Source organism: Lissotriton helveticus, chromosome 2_2 (genome assembly GCF_964261635.1).
Source record: "Lissotriton helveticus chromosome 2_2, aLisHel1.1, whole genome shotgun sequence".
In the NCBI taxonomy this organism is placed as follows: domain Eukaryota; kingdom Metazoa; phylum Chordata; class Amphibia; order Caudata; family Salamandridae; genus Lissotriton; species Lissotriton helveticus.
In genome coordinates, this window is record NC_136060.1 from 198,846,239 (window position 1) to 198,872,053 (window position 25,815).

Sequence of the window (25,815 nt, forward strand, 5' to 3'; positions counted from 1 at the left end):
GAAAATTAAAACAGAATCATTGCAGAATGACCAGCCATTTCTACACTTTAAATAAGCTGTATAATGTCCTGATGTTATTGAAGGACCATCATGATATATAATTGCTACAGTTACAAAAGTCCTTCCTGATATTGACAACTGTGAAGCCACAAAATTTTTAATTAAAGTTGTCAATTTTGTTCCATCAGGCCTACATCGTTGGAACATTAAAATGACATACTGGCCATATGTTCGTATAAATAATGTGGACATCATTTCAGATTTACATTGGCTACACTCCATGTTGTGATCAGCTGCTTTTACTAGCTTATTAAAAGAGACTGATTTACTGTCTGGCAAAGTTAAATATATAAATCTTTCTGAGTCTACACTAGTAGTACTTGATACCCTACAGTTCTCGCAGTCATGCTGCCATTGATAAGAAAGCCCAAACAGGTGATCTACATCTACACCTTCATCATGCAATACATCAAGCATGTACATTAAAAACTCCTGACAATCTTGCTGACTATTTTGAGAGAATTGTGTTTGGCCTGAACATCTGTCTAACAGATTTCGAATTTCAGACACACTTTCTATGTTTGTTCTATCAGTGCTACATTTCTCTAACACAGAATTTAACAAACTGCAAAATCTTTGATCAGAATTGACCACAATCTCTTCTTTTACATTTTCTAGAGAAAACAAAACATTAACTACTACATTAGCATAGCAGTTGACACCAGAACTGTTTTCAAATTGAAAACCAACAACATCTTCAACAGAATCCTTTTTGTTTCTGCTTATAATTTCAGGTTCATCGACTTTTCGTCTTTTTGCTACAACCTCCCCAGTATTGGTCACATTTCTTCGTTTCCGGCCTACCACACGTTTCTCAAACAAAGGATACTGAGGCAAATGTGGCGCATACTCTCTTCTCAACCTATTGTATTCCTTAACACAATCTAGATCCGCACAAATGTTTGTGACATCACACTCAATCAAGTACAATCCCGATAAAGTCCTAACTCGTGACAATGCCACATATGCCATACCCTCCTTGAACACAGAACTGCCAATATTCACCAATGCACAGTCTACACTTAAACCTTGCGATTTATGAATTGTCACCGCATATGCCAAGCAAACAGGAAACTGCTTACGACGAACATATAAGTCTTTTACAAGCAAAAATCTAGCAGAACAACGAGCAATTAGCTGTACTTCCTCAATGCCATCAAATTAAATTTTTAAAAATTCAATTCCATCTCTATTTCTGTATTTCACAAAATCAACAACATTACCCATTGATCCATTTACCAGACCTCTTTCAACATGTAAATTCCTTCTTAAAATTATACGGCAGTTCAAGCACACATTCAGAGTCTTTTCAAAACCCGCAGTTTTAGATATACTCTTCTCTAATGAATCCAATTTTGTTTTCAGATTCTCAGACAAAATAATTGTTGATCTCATATGCTCTACTCTGTCAATAGCTTCCAATTTCACAATCTCTTGCTTTTCTAAATGCAACATTTTGTTGTTGAATTTGGCACATTCTGCAAGAGTTGGCATCAAACATATTCCAGATTTTTTCTCAGTAACTTTCTGAAAAATATTCTCAGGCACAACATCTTCGTCTGGATATAAATTTGTCAGTAATCGTGCATGTAAAGCTTCTTTCCCATGCTCGGTCACTTTTCCAATTCTAACATCTTGTAGAATAGTCTTGTAAACTTCATCCTTTGCCTGACGCATATTTTCATGCAGTTCAGCATAATTGAAGTTTAACCATATATTGACGTTGCCAATACTCCCTAAGCACTTCCTGGTATCTTCATGCGTGAGCATTTTGAACACAGGTTGCCCTTTCACTGGTGTCAGCTGCAGAAGATCTCCGAAAACAATGATGTGTTTGCCACCAAATAACACATCATACTCTGTTTTGAGAACTTCTTGCATTCTCAAATGCACAAAGGCAAGCATGACATTGGAAACCATGCTTACTTCGTCAATGATAAGAAGTTTCATTTTCCTCAAGACTCTTGAAACTTCAAAACAAGCATCTCCAGATAGCGTGTGATATTCTAATTTGTTGTCATGCTCCACTGGCAGCATCAGTAAACGATGTAAAGTAATCCCTTTAATGTTATGTGCTGCCAGTCCAGTTGGAGCGGTGACAACACAAGACAGCGATGACTCTGTCCTTTCCTGCAAATAACATGAAATTGCTTTAATAAGGAAACTTTTTCCAGTTCCCGCTTCTCCACTCACGTACAGTCGGACAGGCTTCAACGACGTACATGAGCACTCTTTCTTGTCATGACTTAATCCATGATCAATTTGCATGGTAAGTTCGTCATATATTTTCCTCTGCTCAACGTTGAGTTGTCTTTCCAACTCTTCTAAGTTAACCGCATCCTCCTGAGCATGTGCCATGGCTCTTTCCACTTCATTCATAGCAGTGGCAGCTTCATTTTCGATAAGAGGTCCTCCTAGTGGATCCTGACTCAATGAAGCAGAACTCTGACTGTCCTGAGAACTGTCTCTGGCAATCTCGGCTGCAATCGTTGCTTCCTGCTCAATTTCCACATTCAACATTTCTACATATTTGGGAAAAGCAGGACATTCTATGGTCTCCTTGGCAGCATTGAATGAGTCTTCGTAACAAAGGAAATCTCCAAGCAGTTCCTCTTCTGCACGCCAAGGCTTAAAAAGTTGCAAAAGTGCTAAATAGAAAAACTCCTTTTTTTCAGGAGATTCGCCACTCAATTTTCGATGGTTTATCAAGTGGCATTTTCTTTGCTTGACCAGACATCCCTCACTTCCTATTACAGCATACACTCCTTTCTCAGTATCTTCTTTGATGTTCCTCTTGAATATGTAATTTTGCAGAACCTCATACAGACAAACATTCTCGAGGTGACTGCTTCGATTTGGATAATATGTATCCAACATGTTGCTCTTCAAAATGTCGGTACTGTTTGGCTCCTTTTCCGCCAAATACTCAATTTCCCGCACAGGTTTCAGAACTCGATTACGCGTTGCAGCAAGACCAACACTCGCCCAAACGATACTCCTGGACTTCGCATAGAGACTTGCTGAAGACAACCGGTCAGAACATTCGTAAGCTCCGATTTCTCGATGCGACAACATCTTCAGACTGAAACTGTACAACTTCTTGCTGAGGCTCTTTTCATGGGAAATGTCCTCCCACATATCCTTCAATTCTGTCTTCTCTTTTTTGGTGATGTAAGATGTCACATACCGAGCCACAGCCATACAGTTATCAGCCACAAACTGTATATCCATGTTAGCATTCCACATGGACAAAATCACCGGGTTGTAGTCGTTAATGTACTTAGACTCTTCGTTCCTCTTCAAATTGTATGTGTTTTTAGGTGATTTCTTCATCACATTATGTCGCAGCGAAGACATCAAACTGTTCACTCTTCCTTTAGAAATCACCGATCGTGGAAAGCCGAAACGACATTTGGTGTAGAACTTGTCTTTGTTCCGGAATTTACGACGACAGTACTTTCCACATCGATGGCTTTGGAAACGTAGAACTTTTTCTCTTAGGCTTTTTTTCTCCTTTGCGTTTGGAACAGCACACGTAGAATACTGTTCTATGAAACTCATCACTGAGTCGTCTGCATCCGTTCCAAATTTAGGTGCATCCTTGATCCACAGCAACATATGTATATGAGGAGCACCTCTTGCTTGGTACTCCTTCCTCCAGAAGAAATCCAACACCTCTCCAAGAGGTGGATTCTTCTTATTCATGATGAAAGACATCATACCTTCAAATCTATGATTGAAGTACCTACATACATTGACTGGATCCAAAGAGCACAGTTCTCCGGGTGTCTTGAATTCGATGTTTTCTACGTTAGCATTTGCCTCTCGTAGAAATTCAAGTAAGTCTTCCCAGCCATACTCAGCACAGCTCAAAGTGAGGAACCATGTGGGAGTTCCTAAGTTCCTTAGCATACATTTTAAATCACCATGACGACGGTACCAGTACTCATTAGTACCACGCTGACACGCCATGAGATTAATCAGGTGAGAATCCAAAATACTGTCTTGGACATTGACTTTATCCATAAAGTCACTTGCCGAGATGTTTTGCATGTGTATACCACTTTTCAAGATGTGGTTCACTGCATATGACAGTCCAGACAGATCGCTTTCAAACAGGAGATGAAACAAATAAGGAATGCATTGTCGAAACCTAGGATCTCCTGCATACAATCGCAAAGTCCGGTATTCAGAAGCAGGAATTTGATGAGGTCGCTCATCATATCTTCCTCCCTGACCTGTTGGAAAAAGCTGTGGGAAACACCGAGCTTCCAAACTTTCCTCCCAAACACTAATGGGACTCCCTTTCGCTTGTTTCATTTGAAACAACTCAATAGCATTCCCCATGACTTCCTTGGAATGCAAAGGATGAACACTATAATGTTCATATATTTCTTCACTAGTACAGGGTTCTACTTTCTCAATTTGACCAGCACACAAATCGTTATCCTCTTCCTCACTTACTTCCTCTTCTGCAACATATACATTTTTATAGTACTTATTATATTTTTTCAAATACAATGTTGCCCTTTTGACTTTCCTAACATCTACTAAATCTTGCCATATTTTCTTATTCTTTGTCGGAACCCCATTAACTAAGATAACAAGAGGTTCCTCTTCCACTTTTTCTACTCCAATTGTGTTAATGTTTTTCTTCAAATCTAGAGGCAAATAAACAACTCTTCCCTTTAATCCTCTCTGTAAATCTGATGGAGGCAATTTCCCTGTCTTTGGCTCCATTCTTACAATAGCCTGAAAGGGATGGATACTTTGAATCAAAATAGATTCATAAGTATTTAAATCCTTCAATTCAGAAGGAATCTCAACCAATTCCAGATTATTATGAACTGCTCTAGCAGGCATCTGGTTTTGATTTAATTTGTTACAACAATAAGTACACACACGTTGATCCAATCCCAAATCAAAACAATTTTCTACCATCAAGTATGTTGTAAAATCCTTCCATTCACTATTATTTTCCCTTTCACTTTTTCCATATAAATCCACTAACTTAGTCTGATTCTTATAATAAGTGCGTCGACAACACACACAAGTGAAATTTGGCCTCTCACTTGATTTCACCTCAAACGTCGCAATTTCCCTCTGGAAATTATCTGTACTGGAAACCTGTACACTATCTTCCACATTACTCTCTTCTTCTTGGTCAATTTCAACATTCTCCTCTTTACTTCCAAAGTAACAAAACTCAATTTCTTCACATATATTCTTCACATCTATTTCAGAACCATGCAAAAGAGCAGCGCATAATTGTTTAAGCATAATTGCTGGACTCTTAGCATAATACAACATTCTAACTAATTTCCTCACTTTATTATGATGCACTGCTAGCATCCTGAAATGATGAAAAACACTCTGGCATACTCTCCTGGAAAGACAAGCCAGTGAATGACCATGCAAACCTATCACTTCTCTCACTCTGCAAGGATCTAATTCTTGCAACAACTTCATTTTCTGCTTCAAACTGTTCTTACTAAATGACCGTATAAAATCACAAAGCAAATTGATGGAATCCTGTCGTACACTGCAAATACTACTACACTTCCAGGTGTTCACAGGACCCTTAGGACGTCTCCCTAAAACCTCATTACCTAACACCTCTTCTATCTCTGTTGTCACAAGTTTTTCTTTTTCAACTGGACAACCATCTTTCACTTCATAAGCTCGACCACTGGTGTCAACTGCATGCACCAAATCATTATCCTGGAAATAACTCTCCTCATTAAAAAATGCCTCAGAGCTTGAACTATGCATCCATTCTCCAGAAAAAACTTCACAAAAATTACTACGATTAACTATTCTCTTCCATCTACTATTTCTTTTGAAATCATAAATTACCTTGTTTAGCTTCCGAATTCTATTGATTGTCAAAATAAATAACTTACGTTTAATTTCAAATGCCTGATCAATAACTTTCTCAACAATTTTTTTTCTCCTATAAAAAACCACTTTCTGCTGACCTTTCTTAATATTTTTTAACAAATTCCCAATTATCCTGTTGCGGAACATTCGTTTACGAATATCCCTAAACTCTTGTTTCCTTCTACTTTCATGCATAGAGTTATCTCTTACTCTAGCAGTAACATTTCTCATTGGCCTTTCCTTACCATTTGAATTCTGTCTCCTTTTCTGGACTGAAACATTTTCTGTAGTAATATTTTTTTTACTACACATATTTCTTATGACTGTTTTTCGACTCTTACCCGGTGCTTTCTTGGTGACTTGACAAATCTTTTTGTTAGAGGACTGCTGCATTCTTCCATGGTCCTGCTGTCTTTGACGTTTTGCAGCCTTTCTTACTCTTTCTTTGCTAGGCATCCTAAAATCTTGAAATAATCTGCAGTTGAATCTGTGGTAAAATATAATAAAAAATGTTATTAACCACTATTACCCAACAGTAAATTAATAACAGTCATCAAAAACTTAACACACTACTTAAGTATATAATATACTGAAGCCTATCTCCAATTTTTCACTGAACAGGACTCATCTCTTCTTAACCTTGGATAAACCTCACCTACTCTGTGTCCCCTGCACATAATTAAATGTAAAGGGGCAGATTTATATTAACTAGCACATCCCCAGGGATGCACCAGTTAACGTGCACCGCTGCTCTGCCACCCACGGTGTGCCGCATTTACAATCAGATAGGACAAAGCTACATCAAAACCCTGCGCCTGCTTGAAGCAGGCATAGATCTTGACGCAGGTAGGCTGAAAGCTAAAGCAACAACTAAGTATCGTGTGCAGAAGTTACAAAAAAGGAAAAATGGCGTTTAAACCAGTAATGAGCCCATGCTAACGTAACACAGTGTAAAAATATCCAGGATCTACATCAGTTTGGGGTTCACGAACCTGGCAGGTACAAGGCACTGAGGCTTTCCACCGTGCATGTCTCATCCCAAATCATATGTTGTTTGTGAATGAAACAATTTCCCAGACCAAATGCTTTGGATTGGCTACTTCTAAAAAATTAAACACCCCTACTATCCCGGAGTTAGAGGAATATGATGGTTGGAGTAATTTTACTCGTTGTCCATTAAAGATTTACAGGCCCTACTCCGTAATTCTTCCTTTAACATTTCCAGTATAAATCCAAAAGGTTCACTGCTTTGGCAACGTGCCTTATCCACGGTTTAATAACGCTGCCTTTTGCTTTATATAAGTTTTCAAATTGTATGAAATATATACCAATAGGTCGTTATTAACCTTTAGGTAGTGGTTTTCTTCATGAGGTCTGGTCGCTTCCATACACATACAGATTTTCAAAGATGATCAAGACCTTTATCTGAATGGAGAGGAATGCACTGAGACGCCAGATCATTCACTAATGTGTAGGCACATACAGTTACACGGTTCATGCAACAAACACCGACCAAATATGGCTTGCGTGTTGCAAGGCACGCCAGTTCCTGCTATCATCCCCACGTTCAAGTTCTTGGAAAATGGTAGTTATTTGATGCTCAATAATGAAGATTGTTCTGGGTTAATTAAAAGTATTCATTTTATCGTAACAGTAAATGAACGGGTTATTTGCTGCAGAAATGTTCTATTTCCTCCCACACATGAACATAGGGAGTTTTCAATCTGGCCACAAATACCAACCTTGGGAGCACATTTCAACAGCATGGCAAGAATAAGAGCTCTTTTGTCTCAGAGAGAGGTGGCCTTGAGTTCGGCCCGTGAAACTTTCGTACTTCACATAGCGAACACCCGTACAGAGCTGCAGACCCTTTTAAATACAGATTCGACTTTGCATTTCAGCAAGATTACCCATTCATTTCCATGCAGCAGGAGGCCCATAGGAATGAAGGTGCAATTTGCGATTAGCAATTACCTCATCGCAAATTACGAATTTTTCCGACGGTGCAGGGGTGTCTCAAGAACACCCTGCTGCACCCCTGAAAAAAAAATTTGGGGTCATAGGGCGCACATAAATTTTGAAAACATTCCTTTACCTCAAAAACGATTTTCAACTCATAATTTGAAAACACTGCACATCGGGAAATGACTTAAAATGTCCTTAAGACACATAAAAGCATTTTTTGATTGTCTTTGCAGCATGTTTCAGTCACCTTTAACATGCCTATGTAACGGAAACATTCAAAATCTAAATTTGCCATGCACAGGTGGGAGCATATTTACAAGCAATTTGCTCCACAGACAAACTTCTTACATTGAAATGGGAAAAATAACATCAGAGACTCTCAATTACCTTATAAAGAAGCAGACACCATTATGTCCTTCTCATCAATATTAAAACCATTGCTTTTTCTCAAAAACGATTTACAAGTCATAATTTGAAAACACTCCACAGCTCCTATGCACATAAAAGCCCTGTCAGTACTAATACTTCACATTTTCTCCAATTACAATTTCTCAAAGAAACAAAATCTATTTGTGAAACACTTGAGACAAAGCAACATTTGAAAAACACAACTTTCTTCATAATTTTCTCCTTAAAGCACACTATTTTCTATCTAAATGAAATAAATTTTTTCTCACCTTAGCAAATACTTTGAGTTTCAAAACAGTCTCAGAAACACACCAATTTGTCTTCAGCAGAGCAAAAGGTATGCACTCCAGAGTCTGCAGCTATCAAAAGCACAGAAATGCTGTAATTCCTCACACAGATCTCTCATGTCACCCAATCAAAACTCTTCCCTCACTTTTTTCAAAGCAAAACCCTTCCCCCCTCTGCCCCCTCTCTGCTTTTTCTGCATAGCAACCACCTCTTGCAAGACCTCTCACACAACAATGTTGCAATTGAACTCTGAACTCTCAGTGCACCTGCATATCCAAAGCATTCTTTCATTTAATGATTTTTTCTTCGCCACTCAAAATACATCTTTCAACGAACTCATCCATGCACACTAACTTTCTGTTTTGAACAATCAAAATCCACCAATCACTCTTACTGCTTCATTAACACAGAAACTCCTCAGTTTTTTTCATTTTACACTCTCATTTTTTCAACTGCCATTTCATTGCCACACTTCATCTGACTGCAGGAGAACCTTCTCTCGCCATGTTTTCTGTCTGGATTGTTGGACATAGCTACATCTATTGGGCTCAAAGGTACGCTGAAAACAGGAATTTACCTAACCTCAATTTACAAGATGTGGAAATTAAGTGGTTTGGCCACAGAGGATTAAAATGTCACCAATTGATACCATTGGTGAAAACCTTTATGCATTTGCCAAAACCTGACCTGTTAATTGTGCACTGTGGAGGTAATGATTTGGGCACTTTGACTGGGGTACGTCTGGAAATGCTTTTAAAGGACACCTTTGAGCAATTGATGGCACTTTTTCCTCAGACTGCCTTGGTATATTGAAATATATGCCAAAGACAGAAATGGAGGTGGTCGAACCAATTTTGTCCACAAATTGAGAAATCGAGGAAGCATGTAAACAAATCTGTTTCAGCTTACATGAGAGACCATGGAATGGGCTCCCTGTACAACAATAACTTGCGTTACTACATGCAAGATATCTACAGAGCAGATGGAGTTCACTTCTCAGATGAGGGCAACAGAGTTTTCACTCTGAATTTAAGACTGTGCATTGGTACCTACTTATAAGTACCTAAATGTACTATAAACCCAAAAGCTCTTCTCAGAGCTACCCTACATCTGATCACTCACAATTATTATTTTACTCTAACTTTTTTCACTAATTTTCAAGAAAGTACGCTCCCCAGACCGCTTCCCGGTTCGCGAACCGGGCGCACTCCACGCAAAAAAACTAAAAAAACGGTATATATTTTTTTTGCCCTGCGAGACCCTTTCAAAGCCTCCACATCAAACCTAGGGGGTCAGGGAGGATCTACTATGCCCCCTTATGGTCATTTGCCCCTTCGCTTTGGCCTCCTCTTGTCTCTCGATCCTACCGAGAGACAAGATGGCGGCCGCTACGGACTGTTTGGAATGTTTACAGACGCCGAAAAACCAATCAGCTTCGAAAACCTCCGTAACGCGAAAAGTACGAGAAGCGGAGCGCTGTTACAGATATATATCTTTTTTTGAACGTTAATTTCTCAAAATCCACTAGAGCACATATATTGAGACCTAGCAAAGGCACATCGGGCTACCAGTCCCTACAATTTCGCCAAGTTTCGTGCAAATCCATTCAGCCGTTCGATTATTATTATTATTATTTTTTTTGCCCCGCGGGGCCCTTTTAAAACCTCCACATCAAACGTAGGGGGTCACCGACGATCTACTATTCCCCCTTATGGTCATTTGCCCCTTCGCTTTGGCCTCCTCTTGTCTCTTGATCCTACCGAGAGACAAGATGGCGGCCACTACGGACTGTTTGGAATGTTTACAGACGCCGGAGAGCCAATCAGCTTCGCTTCGCAAAGCTCCGTAACGCGAAAAGTACGCGAAGCGGTGCGCTGTTACAGATATATATCTTTTTTTGAACGTTAATTTCTCAAAATCCACTGGAGCACATATATTGAGATCTAGCAAAGGCACATCGGGCTACCAGTCCCTACAATTTTGCCAACTTTCGTGCAAATCCATTCAGCTGTTCGATTATTATTATTTTTATTTTTTTTTGCCCCGCGGGGCCCTTTTAAAACCTCCACATCAAACCTAGGGGGTGAGCGACAATGTACTATGCCCCCTTATGGTCATTTGCCCCTTCGCTTCGGCCTCCTCTTGTCTCTCTATCCTACCGAGAGACAAGATGGCGGCCGCTACGGACTGTTTGGAATGTTGACAGACGCCGGAGAACCAATCAGCTTCGCTTCACAAAGCTCCGTTGCGCGACAAGTACGCGTCCTGGGCCGCTGCCCGGTCCGCTGTTACAGATATATATATTTTTTTGAACGTTAATTTCTCAAAATCCACTGGAGCACATATATTGAGACCTACAAAAGGCACATCGGGCTACCAGTCCCTACAATTTTGCCAAGTTTCGTGCAAATCCATTCAGCCGTTCGGGCTAAAAGTGAGGCCAACCGCCCTATGGAAAACTCAATGTTAAAAACATGTTTTGGGACCCCCCTTTTTTCTCGGCCCCCCCTTGACGAACCCCCCCCAAATTTTCAAGGGCTACTCAGAAACAAAATGTGCCATTTTCCTGAAAATTTCAGCCAATTCCGTCCACAAACGCCAAAGTTATTAGACATAGAATTTTCAAAAATCCCATAGAGAAAAAATCCTAACTATATATACCTACTGGCGACCGCCAGTAGGTAATATATAGATATATATATATATATATATATATGACTGGGCACCGTGTAATGCGCTGCGGACTATGGGGCTTAATAATTTTTTGTATATCAGTCTCCAGCGACCCCGCTATGTGTTTGGTTGCATGGCAATTGGCGGCTGCACTTATGGACATGTTCCGTGGCATGCTTGATGTAGATGACCTCAAGCTACTTTGAGCCCTTGGTGAGTCTGGGCTTGAAAGCGCTGGAGTTGTGGTTATAAGGTAAACTAGCAAAACAGAAGAAACTATGGGCATTACCTTTTAGTAAAATGCGCCGTAACATGGAGTCTGCGCGTGCAGAGCCTGGGTCTTGATGCGTACTTCAAGGCCGACGCATGTGGTGCCTCTGAGCATTGGATTAACATTCCTGGGGCATTATGGGAGTAGCAGTCCCGGTGCGCGCGTTAATTGACTACGATTATGTATGATTCTGAACATTGAGGCATAAATGGCGCAATGGAACTGTGATAATTACCACTGCACTCTAATGCTTATATGTTAGAATTTATGCAGCGCGTATTTCAATTTACTCTCACTGTTTTGATATTGTTTCCGATTTTGACATAGCATGCTAGCCCAGCTGTCTTTCATAGTAATCCTGACGACATTTTATCAGTGCTCCGTGACGGGGCTCTCAACAGTATTGTAATGCCATTATAACTGAGCATTATCCTTGAAATTTCAGTGTCAAGCAGCGCGAATGCCAGACACTTTTATACCATGCAACCAGCGTGAATGTGTAGTATATAATGGCCTATGGTGATTATGGTTTCTTACCAGGTTCATAACAACATGGAAGGCATTTTATTTCACAGTGGTAGCGTTGATATGCAAGTTATAACATTGTACGGTATTGGTGTTGGTATTTGCACTGTGCATTTTCTTTTCCAAAAGATTTTTTAAGGCATTAGTCACTTTAGTCACTTTATAATCACCGTCAGTTATAACCATCAGGTACATAGTATTAATGAAATGCGCAGTATCTATTCACTGTTTTTAGACTATTCAATGTGATATTTATAGTTGTGATGCCATGAACTTTCTTCTATGTCCATGATTTTAATTGTATATAGGCTGACTACAAAATGGCGCACACTAGACTGAGGCATGCTGCTGTGTCAGCTGAAACGCGTCTCTTTGCTGGCTCTAAGGAGGCTGATCTAATAAAAGGCCTTAACCCAAATAGCCCTCGAGTGCATGCTCTTTTTCCAGAAGTGGAGCAGAGGTTTTGTCTTGTTCATTACTTACCAGCGTTAGCGGTTGACGCTGTCCATGCAACACCAGTCGTTTAGGGCCGCCAGTTCCAGCCGCAAACTGGAGGAAGCAGCGCTGTAGTGCTATACTGACGGCCCCCATGATGTCCGCCGGGAAGAGGATTTGTGGATGAAAGCAGAGTGGAAGGATGTGTCCCTGCAGCGAGGAGGTCATGAGGCATTCAGCACAGGGCTCAGTCCTCTCCCTGTCTCGAAATGCCCTGCTCAGGATAACGACGTGACTCATGGTGACTGGGCACCGTGTAATGCGTTGTGGACTACGGGGCTTAATCATTTTTTGTATATCAGTCTCCAGCGACCCCGCTATGTGTTTGGTTGCATGGCAATTGGCGGCTGCACTTATGGACATGTTCCGTGGCATGCTTGATGTAGATGACCTCAAGCTACTTTGAGCCCTTGGTGAGTCTGGGCTTGAATGCGCTGGAGTTGTGGTTATACGGTAAATTAGCAAAACGGAAGAAACTATGGGCATTACCTTTCAGTAAAATGCGCCGCAACATGGAGTCTGCGCGTGCAGAGCCTGGGACTTGATGCGTACTTCAAGGCCGACGCATGTGGTGCCTCCGAGCATTGGATTGACATTCCTGGGGCACTATGGGAGTAGCAGTCCCGGTACGCACGTTAATTGACTACGATTATGTATGACTCTGAACATTGAGGCATAAATGGCGCATTGGAACTGTGATAATTACCACTGCACTCTAATGCTTATATGTTAGAATTTATGCAGAGCGTATTTCAATTTACTCTTACCGTTTTGATATTGTTTCTGATTTTGACATAGCACGCTAGCCCAGCTGTCTTTCATAGTAAGCCTGACGACATTTTATCAGTGCTCCGTGATGGGGCTCTCAACAGTATTGCAATGCCATTATAACTGAGCATTATCCTTGAAATTTCAGTGTCGAGCAGCTCGAATGCCAGACATTTTTATACCATGCAACCAGCGCGAATGTGTAGTATATAATGGCCTATGGTGATTATGGTTTCTTACCAGGTTCATAACAACATGGAAGGCATTTTATTTCACAGTGGTAGCGCTGATATGCAAGTTATAACATTGTACTGTATTGGTTTTGGTATTTTCACTATGCACTTTATTTTCCAAAAGATTTTTTAAGGCATTAGTCACTTTATAATTACCGTCAGTTATAACCATCAGGTACATAGTATTAATGAAATGCGCAGTATCTATTCACTGTGTTTAGACTATTCAATGTGATATTTATAGTTGTGATGCCATGAACTTTCTTCTATGTCCATGATTTTAATTGTATATAGGCTGACTACAAAATGGCGCACACTAGACTGAGGCATGCTGCTGTGTCAGCTGAAACGCGTCTCTTTGCTGGCTCCAAGGAGGCTGATCTAATAAAAGGCCTTAACCCAAATAGCCCTCGAGTGCATGCTCTTTTTCCAGAAGTGGAGCAGAGGTTTTCTCTTGTTCATTACTTACCAGCGTTAGCGGTTGACGCTGTCCATGCAACACCAGTCGTTTAGGGCCGCCAGTTCCAGCCGCAAACTGGAGGAAACAGCGCGGTAGTGCTATACTGACGGCCCCCATGATGTCCGTCGGGAAGAGGATTTGTGGATGAAAGCAGAGTGGAAGGCAGTGTCCCTGCAGCGAGGAGGTCATGAGGCATTCAGCATAGGGCTCAGTCCTCTCCCTGTCTCGAAATGCCCAGCTCAGGATAACGACGTGACTCATGGTGACTGGGCACCGTGTAATGCGTTGAGGACTACGGGGCTTAATCATTTTTTGTATATCAGTCTCCAGCGACCCCGCTATGTGTTTGGTTGCATGGCAATTGGCGGCTGCACTTATGGACATGTTCCGTGGCATGCTTGATGTAGATGACCTCAAGCTACTTTGAGCCCTTGGTGAGTCTGGGCTTGAATGCGCTGGAGTTGTGGTTATACGGTAAATTAGCAAAACGGAAGAAACTATGGGCATTACCTTTCAGTAAAATGCGCCGCAACATGGAGTCTGCGCGTGCAGAGCCTGGAACTTGATGCGTACTTCAAGGCCGACGCATGTGGTGCCTCCGAGCATTGGATTGACATTCCTGGGGCACTATGGGAGTAGCAGTCCCGGTACGCGCGCTAATTGACTACGATTATGTATGACTCTGAACATTGAGGCATAAATGGCGCATTGGAACTGTGATAATTACCACTGCACTCTAATGCTTATATGTTGGAAATTATGCAGAGCGTATTTCAATTTACTCTTACCGTTTTGATATTGTTTCTGATTTTGACATAGCACGCTAGCCCAGCTGTCTTTCATAGTAAGCCTGACGACATTTTATCAGTGCTCCGTGATGGGGCTCTCAACAGTATTACAATGCCATTATAACTGAGCATTATCCTTGAAATTTCAGTGTCGAGCAGCTCGAATGCCAGACATTTTTATACCATGCAACCAGCGCGAATGTGTAGTATATAATGGCCTATGGTGATTATGGTTTCTTACCAGGTTCATAACAACATGGAAGGCATTTTATTTCACAGTGGTAGCGTTGATATGCAAGTTATAACATTGTACTGTATTGGTTTTGGTATTTTCACTATGCACTTTATTTTCCAAAAGATTTTTTAAGGCATTAGTCACTTTATAATTACCGTCAGTTATAACCATCAGGTACATAGTATTAATGAAATGCGCAGTATCTATTCACTGTTTTTAGACTATTCAATGTGATATTTATAGTTGTGATGCCATGAACTTTCTTCTATGTCCATAATTTTAATTGTATATAGGCTGACTCCAAAATGGCGCACACTAGACTGAGGAAGGCTGCTGTGTCAGCTGAAACGCGTCTCTTTGCTGGGTCTAAGGAGGCTGCTCTAATAAAAGGCCTTAACCCAAATAGCCCTCGTGTGCATGCTCTTTTTCCAGAAGTGGAGCAGAGGTTTTGTCTTGTTCATACATATATTCACTGATAAAACCATAGGTTTCAGGCCTTATATAGCTAGGAATTAGCTTTTAAAAAACCTTTGAAATTCACTGAAAAAAACATAGGTTTCAGGACTTATATAGTTAGGAATTAGCTTTTTAAAAACCTTTGAAATTCACTCAAAAAACTATATGTTTTAGGGGTGTTATAGTTAGCTGGACATTTTACTCATACAAAACCATTTCAGTGAATTTGCAAGGTTTTTTAAATACTAATTCCTAACTATATAAGGCCTGAAACCTATGGTTTTTCAGTGAATATGCAAGGTTTTTTAAATGCTAATTCCTAACTATATAAGGCCTGAAACCTATGTTTTTTTCAGTGAATTTGCAAGGTTTTTTAAATGCTAATTCCTAACTATATTAGGCCTGAAACCTATGGTTTTTTAAGTGAATTTGCAAGGTTTTTTAAATTCTAATTCCTAACTATACAAGGCCTGAAACCTATGGTCTTTTCATTGAATTTCGAAGGTTTTTTAAATGACAATTTTTAAATGTATTAATTGTTATTTTTTTTATACTGATTTACTACATTTTTGCAGGCAGGTATTCGTAGGGCACGCCCCCTTTTTACAACATTCTGCAGCGCAACACCTGGCGCGTTTGCAGAGTAGGAACTAATTCCCCTTGCATACTGGGGGTCCCTGGGGGGCAACTAGCCCACTAGGAGCCTCCAGTATAAGCCAAGGAGCTGCATTACAGAGAGGTGTAATGAGGCCACACCCTTTTTTACACCTCTCTGCAACGCAGCCCCCGGGCGTGTTTGAAGAGGGGGAACTAATTCCCCTTGCATACTGCGGGTCCCTGGGGGGCAACTAGCCCACCTGGAACCTGCAGTATGCGCCAGGGGGCTGCATTGCAGAGAGGTGTAATGAGGCCACACCCTTTTTTACACCTCTATGCAGCGCAACCCCTGGCGTGTTTGCAGAATAGGAACTAATTCCCCTTGACTACTGGGGGTCCCTGGGGGCCAAGTAGCCTCCAGTATGCGCCAAGGGGCTGCGTTGCGTTGCCCCGGGGCGGCGGTCCCCGGGGCTGTGTGGGGGGGATTGTGGACCCCCCACAATTCTTTATCACTATGCCACCGCGATTTGGTCCCCCCGGGGGGGGGGGGGTTTAAAAAAACAGACCAGGTTTTTTGTAAAAAAAATGTGGGCCTTTTTTGTCCTTGTGGGACCACCTGGGCAGGCCTAGGGGATCAGGGTGTATCTACCCTGCCCCCTTTTTGTGATCTTCACATTTGTTTTTCAGCTTTCTTGTGCCTTGGTCTATCTACACGCACACATATACACATATATATATATGCATATATATGCATTTATATATATGAATGTGTATATATATATATATATATACACATACATATATAAACATATATAATCTGCATATCTATATAAATACAAATATAAATGCATGCATACATATATATATATACATATATGCATGTTATTTACATGAAAGTTTGAAAAACATTATTAAAAGCAAAGCTAAAAAGCCACCTCATTACAAACAAAATGGCTTTAACTTAAACGAGGGTGAGATCTATTGCCTTTTCAATGCTTGTTTACTTTGGTTCCATCAAGAAGGCATTCAGATGAGTCACACTTTTGCCATTAATTCTGAATGTTAGCACTCTAGTTGCTCATTATATCACTGTAGTAAAGCTACTGCTCATCAGGGAAGCCTACTGCTGGTATTCAAAGTGCATGTTTCAGTCTGCATGTCAGAATTTTTTTAATGAAATAGAAGAGGATTTGAGAAGTCACTCAAAATGTGCCCTAATTTTTCTTTCTGCAGCACTAATCATACTTTCTATGGCAAAATATACCCCCTCATTTTGTTCCTTTTTAAATTAAATATTTTAAGAGTTACCACTGCATTCCAATCAAGATGGCTTCTGGTGTGCCATACTTTTGTCATATGTAAGACTGTTAGCGCTCTAGTTGTTCTTTAGAACACTCTGGGACATTCTGTCATTGGGCTATACTTGGGCTACATCTGGGTGATATTTGGGCTGCATTTGGGCTCTTTTGTCTCTGGTGGCCATCTTGGGAGACTGCATGTCAGAATTTTTTAATGAAATAGAAGAGGATTTGAGAAGTCACTCAAAATGTGCCCTAGTGTTTCTTTCTGAAGCACTAATCATACTTTCTATGGCAAAATGAACCCCCTCATTTTGTTCCTTTTTAAATTAAATGTTTTCAGACTTACCACTTCATTCCAATCAAGATGGCTTCTGTTGTGCCATACCCTTGTCATAAGTAAGACTGTTAGCGCTCTAGTTGTTCTTTAGAACACTCTGGGACATTCTGTCATTGGGCTATACTTGGGCTATATCTGGGTGCTATTTGGGCTACATTTGGGCTCTTTTGTCTCTGGTGGCCATCTTGGGAGACTGCATGTCAGAATATTTTAATGAAATAGAAGAAGATTTGAGAAGTCACTCAAAATGTGCCCTAATTTTTCTTTCTGCAGCACTAATTATACTTTCTATGGCAAAATATACCCCCTCATTTTGTTCCTTTTTAAATTAAATGTTTTAAGAGTTACCACTTCATTCCAATCAAGATGGCTTCTGGTGTGCCATACTTTTGTAATAAGTAAGACTGTTAGTGCTCTAGTTGTTCTTTAGAACACTCTGGGACATTATGTAATTGGGCTATACTTGGGCTACATCTGGGTGCTATTTGGGCTACATTTGGGCTCTTTTGTCTCTGGTGGCATTCTTGGGAGACTGCATGTCAGAATTTTTTAATGAAATAGAAGAGGATTTGAGAAGTCACTCAAAATGTGCCCTAATGTTTCTTTCTGAAGCACTAATCATACTTTCTATGGAAAAATGAACCCCCTCATTTTGTTCTTTTTAAATTAAATGTTTTCAGACTTACCAATTCATTCCAATCAAGATGGCTTCTGTTGTGCCATACCCTTGTCATAAGTAAGACTGTTAGCGCTCTAGTTGTTCTTTAGAACACTCTGGGACATTCTGTCATTGGGCTATACTTGGGCTATATCTGGGTGCTATTTGGGCTACATTTGGGCTCTTTTGTCTCTGGTGGCCATCTTGGGAGACTGCATGTCAGAATTTTTTAATGAAATAGAAGAGGATTTGAGAAGTCACTCAAAATGTACCCTAATTGCAGAGAGGTGTAATGAGGCCACACCCTTTTTTACACCTCTCTGCAGCACAACCCCTGGCGTGTTTGCAGAATAGGAACTAATTCCCCTTGACTACTGGGGGTCCCTGGGGGCCAAGTAGCCCACCAGGAGCCTCCAGTATGCGCCAAGGGGCTGCGTTGCGTTGCCCCGGGGCGGCGGTCCCCGGGGCTGTGTGTGGGGGATTGTGGACCCCCACACTTCTTTATCACTATGCCACCGCGATTTGGTCCCCCCGGGGGGGGGGGAATTTTTAAAAAACAGACCAGGTTTTTTGTAAAAAAAATGTGGGCCTTTTTTGTCCTTGTGGGACCACCTGGGCAGGCCTAGAGGGTCAGGGTGTATCTACCCTGCCCCCTTTTTGTGATCTTCACATTTGTTTTTCAGCTTTCTTGTGCCTCGGTCTATCTACACGCACACATATACACATATATATATGCATATATATGCATTTATATATATGTATGTGTATATATATATATATACATACATATATAAACATATATAATCTGCATATCTATATAAATACAAATATAAATGCATGCATACATATATATATACATATATGCATACACATGCATGTTATTTACATGAAAGTTTGAAAAACATTATTAAAAGCAAAGCTAAAAAGCCACCTCATTACAAACACAATGGCTTTAACTTAAACGAGGGCGAGATCTATTGCCTTTTCAATGCTTGTTTACTTTGGTTCCATCAAGAAGGCATTCAGATGTGTCACACATTTGCCATTAATTCTGAATGTTAGCACTCTAGTTGCTCATTATATCACTGTAGTAAAGCTACTGCTCACCAGGGAAGCCTACTGCTGGTATTCAAAGTGCATGTTTCAGCCTGCATGTCAGAATTTTTTTTAAATGTGCCCTAATTTTTCTTTCTGCAGCACTAATCATACTTATTATGGCAAAATATACCCCCTCATTTTGTTCCTTTTTAAATTAAATATTTTAAGAGTTACCACTTCATTCCAATCAAGATGGCTTCTGGTGTGCCATACCTTTGTAATAAGTAGGACTGTTAGCGCTCTAGTTGTTCTTTAGAACACTCTGGGAAGCTGCAGTAGAACACAAAGGAATCAACTGACAGTCTCTGTCCTTGTTGGATGTACATGTTTTACTGAGAATGTCAGACTTCATTCTCACATGACTGAGAAAGATAATGTGAATTTACAGAAAATATGCTTTCAGTTTATCTTATAGATCCCCTTCCAAACCACTGTGGGAAAAGCATGAGATAATATTTTTCTTTCAAACATGATTCATGATATCCCAGCAGAAGGCTTTTTCACATGGTAAAATCACCTTAGAACACACCACAATTCCTAAAATGAGTATGGTACCATTAACAAATGATTTATAATGTAACTAAAGTCCTAAAACCTTCTATTAACTGCAATGCTTTTTAATGAGGTGCTATCATGTATATTGGTCCCAAGATGGCTGCCAACACTTCTTGGATGAAGTGCTGACAGCCAATCAGATCTCACGATGAGATGTGGGGTTAGGCTCCGCCCAGATATATATGTGTTTTTGAAGTTAATTTTTATAAAAACCACTGCAGCAATTTTCACCAAATATAGAAAAGGCACTTCTGCGTACCAGTCGTTACAATTTTGCAAAGTTTGGTGTAATTCCATTCAGCGGTTAGGGCTGTAGCCTTGTCTATTCGTCCTATGGAAATTAACATGGGGAAAACACGTTGTTGGACCCCCTTTTTTCTCGGCCTCTGCATGACGAATCACCCCGAAACGTCCAGGGAAGAAGCAGAGCGGAGCTGGCCTAAATTTTGGAAAATTACACGCAAATTCCTCATTCGGCGCCAAAGTTATTCCCAATAGAATGTTGCGGATTTCCTATGGTAGCTAGGTCCTAACTATATATACCTACTGGCTATCGCCAGTAGGTTATATATATATATATATATATATATATATATATATATATATTACCTACTGGCGGTCGCCAGTAGGTATATATAGTTAGGATTTTTTCTCTATGGGTTTTTTGAAAATTCTATGTCTAATAACTTTGGCGTTTGTGGACGGAATTGGCTGAAATTTTCAGGAAAATGGCACATTTTGTTTCTGAGCAGCCCTTGAAAATTTGGGGGGGGTTCGTCCAGTGGGGGCCGAGAAAAAAGGGGGGTCCCAAAACGTGTTTTTAACATTGAGTTTTCCATAGGGCGGTTGGCCTCACTTTTAGCCCGAACGGCTGAATGGATTTGCACGAAACTTGGCAAAATTGTAGGGACTGGTAGCCCGATGTGCCTTTTGTAGGTCTCAATATATGTGCTCCAGTGGATTTTGAGAAATTAACGTTTAAAAAAAGATATATATCTGTAAGCGCGGACTGGGCAGCGCACTGGTTCGCGGACTTTTCGCGCAACGGAGCTTTGTGAAGCGAAGCTGATTGGTTCTCCGGCGTCTGTCAACATTCCAAACAGTCCGTAGCGGCCGCCATCTTGTCTCTCGGTAGGATCGAGAGACAAGAGGAGGTCAAAACAAAGGGGGAAATAACTATAAGGGGGCATAGTAGATCCTCGCTGACCCCCTAGGTTTGATGTGGAGGTTTTAAAAGGGCCCCGCGGGGCAAAAAAAAAAAATAATAATAATAATTGAACGGCTGAATGGATTTGCACGAAACTTGGCAAAATATTAGGGACTGGTAGCCCGATGTGCCTTTGCTAGGTCTCAATATATGTGCTCCAGTGGATTTTGAGAAATTAACGTTCAAAAAAAGATATATATCTGTAACAGCGCTCCGCTTCGCGTAACGGAGGTTTGCGAAGCTGATTGGTCATTCTGTCACTGGGCTATAGTTGGGCTACATCTGGCTGATATTTGGGCTACATTTGCTTTTTTGTGTGTCTGGCGGCCATCTTTGGGCTACATTGGGCTTCATTGGGCTACATTCGGCTAATTAGCAAATAGCTCATCGCAAACTAGGAATGGTAAAGAATCGCTATTTATTCCTTAAAGTTCGCTATTTAGGAAATGCAAAAAACTTTGATGATACATATGGCGGTTCATCTCTAACAAGATAAGAAGCATAGGGATACATTTATGATGACTGGCGCATCACCAGGGATGTGTTAGTCATTCTGTGCCGCTGTTCCGTCACCTATGGTGTGCTGCATTTACAATGCGGCGCATCATGGGGCAAAAACAGCACAGATGCGTGATGTATCTGTGCCGTAAAGGTGGCGCATTGCTGGAGTTGTATCGCAAGTGTGATGAAGCTCCATCAAGGGTCGGGGGTGCCCCTGTCGCAGGGTTTCTGTTCTCACACAGAACTGTGGACAGAGGATTGGAACCTCGGCGAATTAGGGTGTCCCAAAACTCACGTTAGTAATCAAAAACTCCTTAGCAAGCTAGGTACAGTGTCACATTGGATATAACAAACTCTCAATGTTTAGACAATCCAGAATATGAACTTATAGTACCTCAGGATACGTGGAACTCATGAACAGTCGGTCGTTATAGATTTCTTAGAAACCAGAACATGGAGTTAAGAAGAACAGATGTGTATTTGAAATGTTTATTTACTAATGCCGTCTTCTCAGGCGTAGTACCTTAGATAATAAAAGTACACATATTATCAGTAGCAAAATTACCAGCATAGTTACTAGTACATAAAAAGTGAATGGTGATAGTATGTTAACATGCTGTAAATGAATAAGAGTTAGCAACACTTATAAGCAGCCGCGGGCCGTGGAGGGAGTTACGTTGAGGCAGGGAGGCGGGGAGGGGGAGAAGCAGGGTGGAGAATACAAGTACACATATTATCAGTAGCAAAATTACCAGCATAGTTACTAGTACATAAAAAGCGAATGGTGACAGTATGTTAACATGCTGTAAATGAATAAGAGTTAGCAACACTTATAAGCAGCCGCGGGCCGTGGAGGGAGTTACGGTGGGGCAGGGAGGCGGGGAGGGGGAGGGGCAAGGTAGAGAGGGCTCCACCCTGCTTCTCCCCCTCCCCGCCTCCCTGCTTCACCGTAACTCCCTCCACGGCCCGCGGCTGCTTATATCTCACCCTCCCTAATACACATATTATATTATTTGCTAAGAAGGTCTCTTTGTGTTGGTTTAGGGCGTGCCCATACTTTAGTGTCTTAGATTTGAAGGAATCACATCAGCATACACCAGCTCTCTCTTCATGTGAACCGCATCAACTGTTGTGTATGTGTGTTCGGCAAAGCAATATAAAACCCGCCTCATGCCCAGAATTGGCAGAAGTTGCACTTATGTTATGAGTATGAAGTCGTGGAGATCAGACCTCATAACAATTCTGTATCGTGTTGTTCTTGAAACTTTAGCACTCGCTGTACAGATATAGTTTAACAAGTAAAGCAGATAGTAGACCAATAACATATTATTCTCATGTAAACCACGATGAACTACTAGGTGGAAAGCTAAAGCAACAACTAAGTGTCGTGTGCAGAAGTTGCAAAAAAGGAAAAATGGCGTTTAAACCGGTAATGAGCCCATGCTAACTTAACACGGTGTAAAGATATCCAGGACCTAGATGACACCTCCTCATGATCCGGAAACGAACTGAATAAGATAATAGAAGTGCCATCTCATGAGAGCAGATTGCAAGTTTATATGTGGACGGTCCGCAAGGTAAAGCATTAAAAACTAGGAAAATTTAATGCTAAAGAAAAATAAAACAGCCAAGTACTTTATCGAGTCTTAAGCCAATAGGCAAGGTAAATAATAAAAACTTGACAAATAAGTCAATGAATTGTCAATGAAATGCTAGTACTCAGCATATCAAACATGAAAAAGGTCTATGACATAACTGTGTATGCAAAATAAGCTGCAACAGCCTCCAATAGGAAGTCACCGTCTTCATCCGAAAACAGTTCAGCCATCCAATTTAAAAGCGGAAAAGAACATACGTGCTCTCCCAGCACCGGATCCTCTATCACCATCAGAGGACAGCTCGGTGGGTTTTCAAGAAAGCTCTGTTCCAAGAAAGACTGTGCTGCCGCCAGTAAATTCCAGGGACCAAGTAGTCCATGCATCAATGCCACAGCCATAATCCTTTCGCCAGGACAAACCAACTCGTGAGTAATGATAGGAGTCATCAGCTGATTAAAGTCGACGTCAGGAGAAACCGGTCCGCAGAGACACAAATCAATGGCCCAATCGAAATCACAGGTCAGGCAGTGAAATACAGGCTGGACACAGGTGAAGTAGGAGAACCGAAAAGATAATCCATATGCCGTGCTTAATATCGCCAACGGCATTGTGCCATAATATTCTAGCATGCGATTGCGGAACAGTGTCAGCAGCTGCAGGGTCGGAGGTTGCATAGGAGGGACATCCATATTTAAAAATGTAAAAAAGCACAAGAGCGTCCGCTGGTAATGCAAGTAAAAATGCCAATCCACGAACCAGAGTGCAGAAAATACAATGAAAGGAAGCAGGGATGACTCCAAAGATTTTCTCAAATGAAGTGACGAGACCACTGGTAACAACTTTAAAAAAGTGCACCAGGGACTTTGTGGAGGATGCGTTAAAGATAGTCGGAAACATGTTGCTGAAATTGAAAGGCAAATGTTAATTGAAAAAGGTTTTGCACCTCTGTATGGGTGTTCGCTATGTGAAGTACGAAAGTTTCACGGGCCGAACTCAAGGCCACCTCTCTCTGAGACAAAAGAGCTCTTATTCTTGCCATGCCGTTGAAACGTGTCTCAAGGTTGGTATTTGTGGCCAGATTGAAAACTCCCTATGTTCATGTGTGGGAGGAAATAGAACATTTCTGCAGCAAATAACCCGTTCACTTACTGTTACGATAAAAGGAATACTTTTAATTAACTCAGAACAATCTTCATTATTGAGCATCAAATAACTACCATTTTCCAACAACTTGAACGTGGGGATGATAGCAGGAACTGGCGTGCCTTGCAACACGCAAGCCATATTTGGTCGGTGTTTGTTGCATGAACCGTGTAAATGTATGTGCCTACACATTAGTGAATGATCTGGCGTCTCAGTGCATTCCTCTCCATTCAGATAAACTTCTTGATCATCTTTGAAACATCTGTATGTGTATGGAAGCGACCAGACCTCATGAAGAAAAGCACTACCTAAAGGTTCATAACGACCTATTGGTATATATTTCATACAATTTGAAAACTTATATAAAGCAAAAGGCAGCGTTATTAAACCGTGGATAAGGCATGTTGCCAAAAAACCCGCAATCCTCTGCTGATGATGTCACTGAGCATGTCATGAATGATGTAATATGTGACATCATCAGCAGTGGATTACGGGTAATGGTATCTCTAGTTTAATCCCTTATAGCTGTCTTTCTTTTAACATAAGTGTCTGTTTCCTTCCCTTATACTTACTGTTTTTGGGTCGCTTCCGGTTCGCGTACCCGCGAGCGAACTGGGAAGCGAACTAAGAGAAATAGAGGTTGGCACAGTTCCAAATATTGTACCAATTTTTTAATAACGGGGAGGTAGTTCTGAAAAGAACTTTTTTTTTTATTTTTCTGAACATTTTTTTACTGTTTTTGAATTTTTCGGAACAGTTTTATATTTTTTGGGGTTTTTCTTGGAGGGGGCAATGAAAACGATTCATTGTAAAGGGCTCAACAGGAGCAACAAAACAAAAAAAAGAAGTATTTATTATTTTGGGCGTTTCGGACAAACTTGCATATGATAGTCAATAGCTCTGTTGATCAGAGTGATGCTTTTTTCTCCGTAGGAAATGAATCCATCGCAAAATGAGCAGATGTGTTTTACATCACCAAATCTCATTTGTATATTTGGCACCATCTCCCTGCCCTCTGGTCCCGTTACTTCCGGTACAACAGATCTTCTGGCCATAATAGGGAGATTATCTAGGTCGTTCCGAAACTGTGCAGCACTGTAGTTGTTAGGATGCCACCTAGTCATATGGCGATGCATTGTGTAGTTTCCGAAACTGTATTTTTTGTCGGTCCCTCTGGACAGTCTATCTTGACATATAAGGCAAGTTACGTATCTTGCATTTACTTTTTTCTGACCTTTGGGAATTTTAAAAAATTGCCAAATGAAGTTTTCTTTCCGGTGAGACGTCCTGGGCTGCTCAGGCAAAAACTGCCTCT